The following is a 13,877-nucleotide window of genomic DNA, read 5'->3' as shown; positions in this document are numbered from 1 at the left end:
GGAAGGACTACTTATTTAAAGCTTTTCTAATGAGACTATGTTTATTAAGTCAAACACAATGAAATATGATGGCAGGTGTGTTTACAAATGTGACAAGAAAGACTGGTCTGAGGTCAGTGATCCTAATATAATGTTGTAGCTGGACAATTTCAGGGTGAAATAAGTATTCATTACTAAAGATTGCCCAAAGGGTCCATTTACTGAAAACCTCTTTATGGTTAACACTAAAACAACAACTTAAAAGTCCATCTGCATGGCTTCTGAAACAACTGTGTCTCAAGTTTCCAATTTCTGACATGTCTCAATATCAGAAACTGATCTTCAGACCTTATTATTACTTGTGGCTTTCCACTGACAATCAGCGTAGGGCAATTTACCTGAACCCTTAAATAAATCTGAGTAACCTCCTATTCACATCACTGACCTATCATTATCATCCAGTAAATTCAAAGTTTAAGGTTAAGCAAACATGGCTGATGTTCAAAGTAGCCCTTCACTGCAGTTAACTCATACTTACCCAAATTATTTTCATTTACAATTGCTTTTATATTGTAAAGTAGCATATAGAGCATCAAGATTGATGTAATGAAGTGAAATAACAAATCCATTGGCCAGTTGCAAAATAATGTTTGCCCCATTTTTTGGGCAGTGGGCATGGGCGGGTACAGGTAAAATGCATAATAATTTTTTAGACTTTGAGATTATTAAGTTAACACATTCATTTAATACACATGAAACACTGAAAATACACACAATTTAGAAAATAATGAATAATGTTCACTGTTGGAAGGATAGGTACATTATTTTATGTTAATGCCAATTACATTGTATTGAAACATACAGCTGTAAAAATATTTTTAAATATTATTTGATTTTTGTCACTTGGGAATGGAGCATTTCAAAGCATTTGGCATGGCAGCCTACATCACATTTTCTGCAGTTCTTAGCAGTGTTCCTGTAGCATTCTTCATATCGAATGTGGGCCAATTTTGATATTATTATCTGCCCAACACCATCCAACCGCGCTTTCTTTTTCTGGGTTGGTGGTACAATGTAGTTATCACTAGAAGTAGCTGAAGATGTGAATAAATGATGATGCTACTCTTTCAGCACAGTTAACTGAATCAGCCCCATTGTCTGTTACTCCCAACACCATATGTTTGAATCCAATTTCAGTAATGGCAGTAGCCCACAACTCTCCCTCAGCCAAAGCTGATAAATGATTGATGTTTGCATCTTCATCACCACCTTTTTTGTCACACTGAAGATGATTTTCTGGAGGATAGGTGTATACCATACACCTTTCAAATTTCTTGTCATCACTCCAGAATTGCCCAGGTTCCATCAACAGTCAACCTAAAAATATGACCAGAAACACTTGCAAATATAGTAGCAACACTTGTGTAATACAGGTGATAGCAGCCTATAATCATTTTTGTAATTATTTATAAAATATTTTTCTGAATTAGTTTATTCATTTTGTGGTTCAAACCAGTTCAGGTAGAGGGCAGGGTACTTGTAGCTCAAAGCTACATGAATTATACCATAAAACTCCTTTGATACAGCAGAATGTTCAATGCCATGAAGATTGTATTATAGAAAATAGTGTACCCGCCTGTGCCCATCGACCCATTTTTGGGGCATTAAATGAAATAAGTAGATGCAATATTTCAATATTCTATTATAGCAACATTCTGTAATGTATTTGCAGTGAGGGAGGGAATTGCACAAGCACATTAAACATTAAGAATAATAATAGGAATACTTACTTATTGAATGGACATTTTACATGTTGAGAATGGTCTGTTACCAACAAAGAATAAATGTTATTTGAAACCAGTTGTGTGTTTGCAAGGACATAGTTCTTATCCAGGAGTACCAATGCTATTGAAATATAATATCAAATTTATCTTAGAATCAGTTCTTTGAAAAATGAAAATAAAATTTGAGCTACTCCAAAATTGGGCAGTGGGCATATGCTGTTTAAGTAATTGAATGTGGTTGATGACCGAAATGACCCTCCACTGGAGTTAGGTTAAATGAATGTGGAAAGTAACCTATGCAACCCTCCAACTCAAGATGACTTCAAGTGCCAATGAATTAATAATGTAGTATTTGCATAATTTTCATGACTGCATTGTAATCAAAACCAACTTTCAACTGTTAGATCGTGTTATGTACATGCAGTACATATTGGAAAGATGTTAAGTACAGAACAAAAATGGCCAACCAGGCACCTGTGGGATCCTAACCCACAACTTCCTGATTTTGCATCCAAGGCACAAGGTAAATTTAAAATTACATCTTTACAAAACAGTTTTGTACATTTTTGCCACTTGACAGTCTGATTCACGTTTGAATATGAATAGTTAACATTTAACAGAGGCAAGGTGTCGATTCTACCTGGCCTTAGTGATCAGAAATAAAAGGTCGTGCACTCCTTTTAAAATATACTTGAAACGCTTAAAACCCTATCTGGGCTTACAGAGGCTAAGCCTATACTATAAGGGGTGACTAGATGGAGAAAAAATAATGTTCCAAAAGAAGGGATAAATTTTAACGTTTTGCAAAATCGTAATCACCCTTTATTCCTTTCGAATAAAGTCATTAGACTTATTTGAGAATTTACATTCAAAATATGATAGATTTACATTAAGAAAAAATTTGAAACCTTCCCAAGTCAGCTTTCTGAAACTACCACATGATTAAAAGACGTCTATCGTCGCTACAAGACCTATCTTTGTCGGTGCGACGTAAAGCAACTAGCAAACAAAAAGATGTCTGTCATTACCTTGACCTGGTGTGTCGTCCAACGGCGGACAAGTTCTTTCCCCTGCCTCCACTACGTACGCACTCTCAACTTCTTGACTGGAACGATGGATAAGACAGCATGGCCAAAAGGTCCCAGCTGTTATAGCGGAGGGGAAGATTCCAGATCTCTGGGCCAAAGCCCTGTACACGCCCTCAATTTTGACTGGCTAATTTAAAATTATCCAACATTTTTGTTTGGTGCATAACTTCATGAAGAAGGTAATAATAATAATAGTGTAATTTGTTTTACGTCGCAGTAACTACTCTTTTACGGCTTTCGGAGACGCCTCATGAAGAAGGAAGAGATAATAGTGCCAGTAACCATAGAACAAACAAGTCTACACACATTTCAGTTTTGTAAACCTAGAAACTACAAATTTCTTTGAAAATTAATTGTCGATCCTCCCACTAGAGGGGGCGCCAAAAGTCGTCGGTTGAGACATCTGACGATAAAGTTCGAAACTTCTTCTGATACACAGTTGGAGGTTCATATTACAGATTGCCTTCTAAAAGGCGCTCAGTTTAACTCTACGAAGAAAATTTGAGATCAAAGTAAGAAAAATGTCTTGTTGTAGAGTTCATTCACCAGATATTTAAGTAAAATAATTCTCGAAGTGTTTATGAATCTGCAGGAGGCCGGTCACGTATATCCAAGGTAGACGGCAAGAGTGGCCGCCACTGCTGAAGCGCGGGTGGAGTCGCCCGGGCTCCCTATGTACCCTCAGATACGTGTCTCTCGCTACCTTGCGAGGGGTAGCCAAGGTGATGGTCACTACGGACCAAATATCGTAGTTGTGGTACCGCATCCGAGCCATTACCACTAACGATGGTGCCTAAGTCCGCCGTTGAGAAAGAGGCTGGGCCTGAACGAGGCGGGCCTTACCCCGCGCCGGCATCTGTTGCCAGATGTTATGACACAGTCTCAGATGAAATTAGGGCACTGTAACAATAAATTCCTGGGCAACAGTAACTGATTTTAAGGAGAGAGTTTGTTTTCGGTTTGAGGTGCAGTTAAGGTTGACTGCATGGACTACGAGTGTGTGGAATCCAGGCTGAGGCAGGGGAAAGGTAACGGCAGGCAGGAAAATAAATTACCAAAGGGAAGGTTTTTACAAAGGCGGTATCACAAACGTTTACCATTAGAACCATATTTACAATTTTACCTCACTGACATGAGGCGAAGGCTCCCACTTTTAAACTTACGTCTGAATACTTAAGATTCTAAGCTGCTGAGGAAAGAAGTATAATTGTTAGCAATGCCATCACTTGGTTGCCTCTACTGAAAAACACAGATTTGATATTGGTTTTACTTGGGATAGATGAACCCTAGAAATTCTCTCAGTATCTGGTTTGCTCACCAAGAGGATCACCGGCGTTGGAAAATCAAGAATTATACACGGTCCATGAAATCTGGGGGCAAGCTTGCGTGCAGGAATGAAATTTTTCACCATGACTCGGTCTCCAAACTTTAAATTGGTGCGGCTCCGTCCACGATCATATTTCTCTTTCACTTTCTCATGAGAATCTTTAAGGTTACTTTTGGCCTTTAACCACATATCCCTGATATTATCGGGGGTCTATTGTCTATAGCAAAATCTCGTTGATTGACGACAAATTGGACAGGAATGACGTACTAGGAGCGGGTGAATCGTGAACTGCCGAGTTGAATGCAGTGAAGCGTTCCACCGAGAATTGTCTTCATGATGAAAAGCGATCAAGGCAGATCGAAGATTACAGTTAACACGCTCAGCTGGAGATAGTTGTGGGTAATAGGCTGACGTTGTCATATGTGAGATGGATAGATCAAAACAGAACTTGCGAAATAAATTAGAGGCGAATGCCTTGGCATTATCGCAGACTATGTATTGAGGGGATCCAAAAGAAGCAAATATAGTATTAGGGCAAGAAATGGTTGACAGAATGGTGGCCAGGTTAGTCGGAAATAGCCACGAAAACCGTATGAAACCATCTACACACAAGGATGAATTTATTCCCGTTCACCTTAGATTGAGGGAAGGGTCCGATATATTCTATGTATAATTTCTCCATAAGACGAGATGCTTGATGAGATTACAGTAGCCTAGCTTAGTAGAAAACGTAGGCTTAAACAAAGCAAATTTACAAGCTTTAACCATTTTCGTAATATCCACGCACATACTCTTCCAGATTAACATTTCTCTAATTATTTGTCTAGTTTTAAAGATGCCTAGATGTCCCTCTGACGGGGTTTCATGATATTACTTGAAGATCATGGGCACAAAACAGTTGGAACTTCAACTTTTACCTTTCGATCATTCCTCGAAGGGCAAAACCGAACCCCATTCCTCATAATGTAAGCGACAACATGTTCCCCAGAAGAAGGTGTTTCCATAATAGGAGCCAGCACTGGATTTTTACGTTGATATTTTTCGATGTCACGCAATAGCATAGCATTTAAACAAGGAGGTATGGATATAGAAACGGAAGAACTTTCCTCCGGGTAAATGGAATCAACCTCGCCATACAGCATACAGCTTATCCAATCTGAGACCACATTCTCGGATCCCCGAATGTGTCGCACGTCAAACTGAAACGCCAAAATGCGGGGGATACGTCCTGTACAACGGGGCCTAGCTATAACCTAGCTTAGAGCCTGAATGTCGGTTTCTAATTCGAAATTAACAAGTTCAAGATTCAGGTAGAATTTTCTAAAGCGAACAGGACAGCCGTTCCATCTAACTTGGAGTACTTTGCTTCTTGAACCGATAAGAAGCTAGACACATAGGTAATTGGCCGCCTTCCGCATTCATATTCTTGATGAAGGACAGCGGCGACCGCAGGTGATGAGGCGTCTGTCCGAACGATGAACCCCTTAAAAACATCTAGCATGGCTAAGACTGGGGCGATAGGTGGGCTACTTCAAGTCTTTGAACGCAGCTTGGGTCCCATTCAAACTTCACACCTTGCCTACAAAGTAAGTTTAGGGGCGCTGCCCTATTAGTGAAGTTGGGAATAAATTTCCTGAAGACATTCACCATTCCGATGAATCTGGCAATTACTTTAAACCACGGTTACTAGACTAGACGGTAGGGGTCATCAGTTGGGTGCGCAATAGCAAGCCACGCCTCCTGACGTCACAAGGCACCCTTGTTCGCTAAACGAAGCAGAGTGCTATTAGTCTAGTGATGGTGTTTACCTTGTCAACAGTGTAAGAATTTAATTTTTCTGTGCTGTGTTGTGCTGTGCCATGGTGTGTTGTGCTGTCGCCGGTTGCTCTAACCACGATATACACCAGAATGATTTAGACATTAAATTTAATCGTTTTCCAAAGAACAGTGACATTAAATTAAAGTGGATTAATGCCTGTAAACGGGCTGACTCCTTTACTATTGAGAATGCTCGTGTATGCTCTGTACACTTCGACAATTCGGACTACAGAAGGGACTTGAAGGGTGAGTTGTTAAACCTTCCAATTAAACGTAATTTAAGGACTGACACAGTACCACATTTAAATTTACCACTGAGTAGTAATGATTTAGCGAGTCAGTCCTGTAAAGATCGAGAAATAAGGGCACAAAAGCGAAATCATCGTAAGGAGATACGGCAAATTTTACAATCGCAGGCGCCAATTGAAGCAGAAAATATTAATAATGCAATCTTGAGGAAGGAATTAGATGACAGAAGTAAACATCAGTGTTTCTGTAATGAGAAAACTGCTGAACTGACTTCAGAATTGGAGTTAATTAGACTAGAAAATTGTGACTTAAAACAGCAAAATAAGGATCTTCAGGACCGTCTTAGTGCAGCTTATACCGAGATAATAAAATTAAAAAATAAAGTTCAAGTTTTTGAGGGTACTTTTTCTAAAAGTCAACAGCAAGCTTTAGTAAAAGGAAGATGCTCAAGTTGGTCATCTGAGGACATTGCTAAGGCGGTAACCTTGCGGTCTATATCATATAAAGCATTGTGTTTTGTTAGAGACGTGATTAATTACCCTCTTCCTAGCGAAGTTACAATCAAACGACGGCTAAGACAGTTTTCTATTTCTCCTGGATTCATTGAGCTGAGCATTAATTTCTTAAAAACACAATCAAGTCTTTTTACAAATTTTGAAAGAGATGTTGTTCTCAGCTTTGATGAAATGAAGGTTAAGAACGACTTGTGCTTTGATCAAAATGAAGAAATGATTAGAAGACCTCATGATAATGTCCAAGTCATTGTAATAAGAAGTTTAGTTCAAAAGTGGATGCAACCTATCTACTACAACTTTGATACAGCGATGTCAAGAGAACTGTTAATAGAAGTAATTCATGTCGTAGAAAGCTCCGGATTTAAAGTTAAGGCAGTTGTATGTGACATGGGACCTTCAAATAGGAAATGTATGACAGATCTGAATACTTCGTGGCAAAAACCGTCGCTGGAAAACCCATCAAATTAAGAACGTAACATATGGTTTTTTGGTGATGTGCCTCATGTACTTAAATTACTGCGGAATCACCTTCTTGATGAAGGATATAAACTGGAAAGTGGGCAATGTTTCACAAAAGAAGCATTTACAAAATTAATTGAAATGCAAAGTGAGGGCGAAGACCTACAGTATGCTCACAAGCTTTCAATGAAGCATATCCTTGTGACTGGAACGGAGAGGCAAAATGTACGGAAAGCCGCTGAACTGTTATCACTGACTGTGGGTAAAGCAATACGCCATAACTTCCCAGAGCTCAGCTATGTAGGAGAGACTGTAATCACGATTAATAATGGATTTGACGTCCTAAACTCCCGTGTCCACGTGTGTGGCACAAACAGCTTGAAAAGAGCCTATGGGAATTGTATAGAGCAACAAAATCATGCTCTTGACAAATTATTCGAATTAATTTTCACCATGAGAATAATTGGCAAAAACAAACTCCTTCCTTTTCAAGAAGGTTTTCTAATGTCTATAAGTAGCCTTCGTGGTCTATGTAAGGACTTAAAATCAGAAGGCTATACTTACGTAATGGCGGACAAATGTTACCAGGACATAATTGAGAGCTACTTTTCCCAGATCCGAGGACTCGGTCGCTTTTATGATCATCCTCTCCCTACCATTGTATCCCAGCGAATTAAATCATGCAAACGTGTCTGTCGAAGTAGTTAGAGAGAAGAACAAGCTACTAGAAATGATTGCTGGCTATGTAGCTTATAGGTTGAAGAGAAAGTATCCCCAGAAAGCTAATATGTACGGGACCCAAACCGTGAACATTTTTCCTTCACCTAGGAATTGGCTAGAAACCATTTCGAGAGGGTACTTAATGAAACCCACGGATGAGTGCATTAATTCTATTATTAAAATGGAAAATGAATTTAGTGCCTTCCATGGAAACTACATTATGAAATGTCCAGGAGTTTTTAGATTGTTAAATGAAAAAAATAAAGAAAAAATATCCTGATCTTGAAGATTTTGTTGTTTCATGTTTTGTCAGAACCAGAACCTTCATAAGGATGAAAAACATAAACAAACTTAGGCAGATGCATTCTTACAAGAGGTGTAAACGAACTCCTAATGAAAAAAGGAAAAGTGTGAAAAAAGTTAAGAAAGTTGTTGGATAGACTGATTTTAAATAATGTAAAGCAACGAAATAACATCTAGATGTAAATATTTTGTGTGGTACCTCTATAATGTAAATATGTATGCAGTTTTAGCACCATCATAAAAATTGGGTGTATTTATTAGGTGCTTTTAAATATTGAACTTTTGATCGCATTTTCTGACTGTGAGGGTTTCCTCCGTACCACAGATCTATATGGCCTAAGCCTGTGGAAGCCTCTTTCCCCCCAAAAAAGAGTGACCCCTGATATGGTGGAAGAGGTTGACGTTTCTTCAGGGGCTTTTTACCAACATTCCATCGGCCAATACACATTGATAAATAGTTACTTATACAAAAGTATAATATTAGGTGTTTACAACACTACTTAACACCAACAATTCGCCAAAACAACGGTAAAAAACATCCCGTGTGATTGGTCATGTTTCTTTAGTTTTAGTAACGAGTTTTAGAAATAAATCTATGTATAAAATCGTTCTAAAATCACTGGATGGATAGAAAATACGAAAACCGAACCGTTAATACTTTATTTGCGAGGCGAAAGATAATGTAATACTGAGAAAGCTACTGGAATAGTTTGTTAAGCACAGGGTCATTATATTACTTGTAATCTTCTGAAAAATACTCGAATAAATTACAACATAATTATCTACACAACAACCGGCAATTACATTTGACAAAATTGAAAAATATTAGGCAAATGGTTAAATAAAAACAAGCAAATCATTAACAGAAACGCACAAATACAATGGGTCGCGTTCACTGCAAACCGGCCAGAGGAGACCCGATGACGTCATCAGCCAAAGCCAGCCTGCGCGTGACCCCTACCGTCTAGTCTAGTAACCGTGACTTTAAACTCTTTCAGAGGCTATAAATCACGAATTACCTGCGTTCTGGAATGATCGATTGAAACTCCATCAGGTGACACAGTATGCACTAAGAAGTACATACGAGACTTGGCAGAAGATACCTTAGAGAACTTTACTGTCTATCCGGCATTACGAAGGCGATTTAAGACTTTCTCTAGATGAGGCAAGTGTTCTTCAAAGGTTTCAGGGAAAATCACGGCATCATCGAAATAATGGTACAGATATTCGAATATGATGTCTAGTAAGAACAGCTGCGCCAGTGGGGAGCCCGAAAGGCATACGGTTCTACTCGTACAAGTTTCAGTCGGTAGCGAAAGCAGTCAGATGTTTCGATTCTTCCGCAAGAGGTATATGCTTTGATGCCAGGTTGGCTATTTAAAAGGAACTAGATAATGCACTCCTTTATAAGAGAAAACCTGACTGTTAGGGTTGAAATTGGGATTGAAATGTTAAAATTTTAACTTTTGGACGTATTGGGAAGCAAATTTATGGTAATCAAGACTTGATGTACTATCGCTGATCCTTGGAACATATTCTGGTTATGCGTGTGCTGTTTTGAAAGGAAAAAGCTTTGTTTAAGAGATGCGTAAGAACTTCCGAAACTTATAAATTAAAAAACTTAGCAAGTGACCATGGAGATGTATTCTATCGTTACCGAATATGCATAACAAAATTGGAACCAACTCTGTTTAATGGAGGCTGGGACTGAGTTTTTAGTGAAAAACGTAAAAATTATCGATTTTTAAATTTGTGCATATTATTGTACGCCGGACTCCTGCGGATCATTTGGCGGTGGTATTTTTCTGGTTCCGCCATTGTTAAAGTACTAGCGTGACATTTAAATGTCCGGTTGTGTCCCCATCCTCTAGATTTTACGTATTAAAATGTGTTTCTTTCATATATACATTTTCAGTTATTTAAAATGTTCCAGCTGAACCAATTTGGTTTCAAATTCCATGAGAATTTCATGGGTTGTTAACACCTGTATTGTCTTGATATTAACAGAAAGAATTTTTTATAATGTTGATACTTTAAAAGATAGTAGCCTTCAATTTGAGAAAAACATAGACACAAACATCATATTTTTTCCTCACATTCATGGACTACATATGCAGACCTTCTCTCTGTTAAAATTCTTTCCATACCTTGAAGTGCCTGTACAAGAGTTTTTAATGTGATATTTGAAGTAACTGTTCACCTGGAGCATTTTTTATGTTTATCGATTTTTAAACATTTTAAAATGTAAGTGTTAATTTCTCAGAAAGTTCTGTTGCTATTTTCCTGAAAATTGATATATATATAGCCTTATTTTATCATCAGGAGACCACAAACTAAATTTCATTCAGTTCTATCAATAATTACTATTTTTCATAAACTCAGTCCCAACCTCCCTTAAACAAGTGATTTGGAATGGTTTTGATGTCATGAACTCCTTTAAGCAAGTGTGTAATAGCAAACATGTATATTTTGGTGGAAGGAACGTTCAAACTTCACTGATAACGTAATGGAGTTATATTCTGCATGCTGGAAGAATGTGAAGATTGACTTACTACCAGTGGTCATTATCTCGTGAGAACTAAATCACAGAACTTAGTTTGTTTCTAGACCACCGTACTGTAAGGGTGATTATGTATGTGAAAATGGTAAGCTTCAGGGAGGTAGGGTGTTACCGAGGTAATGTGTTTGAACCCTCTCCATAAACTTATGAGACCTGGCAATCTCGCCATGGAAATTTGTATCACTGGGATTTTATCAATGCGTTTTCTACTGTTATTTTCTGTGATTTGATGCCACATTTAATATTAATATTCTTTAAATACTTCATATGTATTTCGTCAGCTAAGCCTGCCATATGCTTGTTTGCTTCTGCCTTATGCTGCCCTCTTCAGCAGCCGGTGTAAACTTATTGGCTCTCTCTTTCTCTCTCGCTGGCCAATCAGTGCACGGCAACATCTTGAGCGAGCCAACGCATCATTGTGTGCTTGGGTCAGCCACGACTTGTTGCCCTACTATGTTTGGAGTCCACGCCGTGTCCTGGCTTGGGACTTTACTATGGATCCTAGATAAAACTCTGCAGTTGTGAGGGTGTTACCACCCTCAGAAGATTTGTTTTAACTCTTTAAAATTTATGCTCGCTTGGTGGTTTAAGGTGATTTGAGTACCTACTAACAAGCCTCTTCCGTTGTAAATAAGGACATGTGGTAAGGCATGTTTACGCATTTCTACAAGATACTACAAAACTAATTTTCATCAACTCTGTTATTAATTCTGCATCTTCTTCGTTGTATGTGATTTCGACTTCTAAAGAAACTATTAATTCGCATCGTAAAATTACGAGTGTTCAGTCTGACGCTTCGAAATTATGTGAGTGTTCATGTTGACTGCCCAGATTTCTTGTCCTCTGTTTTGAAATGTTTGTTGGGTTTAAAAAAAAGTAAAATCTATCTATATATACAAAACGTTCTTGAATATATTGTTCACTACCGTATATTTGAAATTGTAACTTTTATTTATTATTATTATTATTATTATTATTATTATTATTATTATTATTATTATGGTGAGGCATCTTACCCTCTTACTTCTTAAACAAAAATAATTAAGCAGGGTTATCAACCAAGCGAGTTTCCACAAGAGTGTTAAAGTTCGGGTTTTGTCCACTCTTAATAATTACCGTACCTTCTGATTATCTTTTAATTTTAAATTTATCGTGATATTTTTGGGCTTTTGGTTGACCTGATTCTCGTTTGTTCTCTCCATGTTATCTACTATTGTTGTATTATGGCCTTGCGATAGGCCCTTCCCGTTATTTTAGCGTGTATACGTAGCCAGGAAAGATCACGATATGAAGATAAAGTTGGAATTCAAGAGGACAAATTGGAGCAAATATTCATTTATAGGAAGGGGCGTTAGGGATTGGAATAACTTACCAAGCGAGATGTTCAATAAATTTCCAATTTCTTTGAAATAATTTAAGAAAAGGCTGGGAAAACAACAGATAGGGAATCTGCCACCTGGGCGACTGCTTCAAATGCAGATCAGTATTGATTGATTGATTGATTGATTGATTGATTGATTGATTGATTGATTCATTCATTCATTCATTCATTCATTCATTCTTGGTTAAGATCTAGGATGGTGAAGAACATAGCCTTCCGAAACCAAGGAAAACGTGAATACAAATCAGGAAGGCGTATTGATTGCAATACAAACTTACGGCTTAACGCCTTGTAATCAATAACTGGCCTGAAGCTGCCTAGAGGTTTCGGAGAAAGAAAAATGGGCGATAAACACGACGACCTTGAAGGCCGAATGATACCGTCCTTTAACATTTGCCCAATAATCTCCTTAACGGCCTTCATCTTCGGTGGGGATAGCCTATGTGGAGGGAATCTTACAGGGATCGAATCCGTCACCTCAATCTTAATCGTTTAAATCAGTAACACTAAGGTTATCCAAAAATACATCGGGAAATGACTGAAAAAACTTACGAATACTATCAGGCTGGTCGTCAGGTAGTGGTCTAAAGTGTGGCGACCTCACTCTGGGTAGGCGAAATTGAAGAAGATGATGCAAATTAACATTTTAAAAGGGGAATACGGAAAATACATTCAAATTTGAATGCGCAAGACTTGCTTTGAAGATCGAGCACAAGACCAGAATTTGACATTAAATCTGCCCTTAATACAACTTAATTTACAAGTGAATTTAGCAATGCGAATATTAGCACGGATAAATCCTAAATTTTCTGAAGGTGAAGTGTTCGCCGAAATACATTTAACAGAAGTATATAGTCAGGAAGTTTAAAACAAACCTTCAGTTTGGAGCACCAATCCACAGAAACAATAGAGCTAACACATCCAGAATGTAACAGTGCCGTGACCGGTTCATTATTTATCTCAATTTTGAGTATGTTCACAAATCCTGGGGTCTCATAGACGATTCTGAGACATTCCCTCGGACCTTCAAAAGATATGTAAAAGGGTCTTCCTTCTTCAGAGAGTTCGGTGACTGACCTAACTTGGGCTGAGCCTCGAGAAGCAGAAGAAGGCGACTCATCCGGGCACGCTAGTCACTGTCTATCGCCTACGTTAGCGGAGACAGTGCCAGAAGTAGAACAAGAAGGTTTTTAGCTAGATGTGAAAATTATCCACACTTTAAACATACCTGGGATGCCCTGCTCCATTCCTAGTTCCATTAGATTTCATAAAAGGACACTTATTTTGATGTTGATTCACTGATCCGCACATATAACACTTGCGGGGAGAGAAAGTTTGGCAAGGTGGTAGCCGAAAACTCTTAGATGATGGTGGAGGCTCTCTCGCAACTCGTAAAGTGTCTGCGTACCTTCCGCAGACACTGCCATAGCCTGGAGTTCCGAAAATGTTTGGGGTCGAGAAGCGAAACACAAATACGTCCTGTAAGAGGGAGAAATCCCTTCGAAAATGGTCTGTACAGTTTGCCCTTCAGAGAAATGGAGTGCTAAACCCCGTGTATAAAACTTGATATCCTGGATGAAGTATGCTAAATTCTCGCCCAGCCTTTGGATTAGGAAATAGTACTTTTGCACCAACGATGACATAGCTCTTGCAGGAAAGAAAGTACCTAAGAGATAGGCATGGAAAATTTCTAT

The 13,877-nt window shown here is 38.4% G+C and overlaps 1 protein-coding gene across 1 annotated transcript in view; it reads right to left on the bottom strand.

Moving 5' to 3' along the window:
- LOC136874210 (zinc finger protein 501) overlaps nt 1–13,877 on the bottom strand; it is a 96,185-nt gene that overhangs the window by 1,220 nt on the left and 81,088 nt on the right. The gene's annotated exons all lie outside the window — the stretch shown is intronic.

This window comes from Anabrus simplex, chromosome 5, assembly GCF_040414725.1.
Source record: "Anabrus simplex isolate iqAnaSimp1 chromosome 5, ASM4041472v1, whole genome shotgun sequence".
NCBI lineage: Eukaryota > Metazoa > Arthropoda > Insecta > Orthoptera > Tettigoniidae > Anabrus > Anabrus simplex.
This window is presented reverse-complemented; position numbering and strand designations above follow the sequence as displayed.